We start from the raw sequence: 942 nt of genomic DNA on the forward strand, positions 1-942 counted from the left end.
AAGCAGAATTATAAAGTTGTACTCTCAGGCAGAAGAGACTGCAGGGCTTCAAGAGAGAGGTGTAGTACGGCCTGAAACTAGGTACATTTATGTGCTTTTCAGGATGGGTGACATAGGATGTATATTCCTACTGTCTGTCAGGTCACCCGTATGGCAAGCTATGTAAACCATTCACATGTGTTTGAGATTGAGATTTGCTGGTCACTAATGTTGCTTCCTTCTTGAAGATGAAGGTCTTTAGGAAAGGAGCAATTTAAAGAGAAACAGCATCGACCCAGAGCCCAATTTATAGGCTTATCGTATCTTTAAGCTCCTTAGGATTTTTTTTTTTTTTTTTTTTTAGTGAGTTTCTGGGAAGGAAAAAAGATGTGAGTTATTTTGTGTCTGAAAGCTGCAGTTTTTCTTAAAAGTAGAATTTTAAAACTAGTTTTCCTTGTCTCCTACTTGCTTATCTTTATTTTTTTTTTGTATCTTATCTCATATGTCTACAGTGGAGTAGTGTTCAGTTATGCAAAAGGAATGTGGTGATGATGCATGCTATGTGAAAAAAGTCCAGACTTAAAAGGTTATGTATTATCCGATTCCATTTTTATGCAATATCCAGAATAAATCCATACAAGTGGGCGACAAATTGGTGGCTACTGAAGTCTGGAGAGAAGTGTGAAGAGGGAAAACTCCTTAATGGGTAGCTTTACTATATGATGGGAACTTTTTAAAATTGAATAGAAATTCCAGGGGCCTGGAATATAACTCAGTGACACAAGCACCTGCCTGGAAATGCAAGGTCCTGAGTTTGCTTCCCAGTACCAAAGAAAAAGCAATTCCGGTTGTACAACATTATGAACAAAATAAATACCACTGAACTGTTCACTTTAAAATGCTTGAATTTATCTTATATGAATCTCACCTCAAATTATATGAGAAAATTAAGCCAATAAATAA

The sequence above is a fragment of the Chinchilla lanigera genome, unplaced genomic scaffold, assembly GCF_000276665.1.
Source record: "Chinchilla lanigera isolate Chin_1 unplaced genomic scaffold, ChiLan1.0 scaffold00068, whole genome shotgun sequence".
In the NCBI taxonomy this organism is placed as follows: domain Eukaryota; kingdom Metazoa; phylum Chordata; class Mammalia; order Rodentia; family Chinchillidae; genus Chinchilla; species Chinchilla lanigera.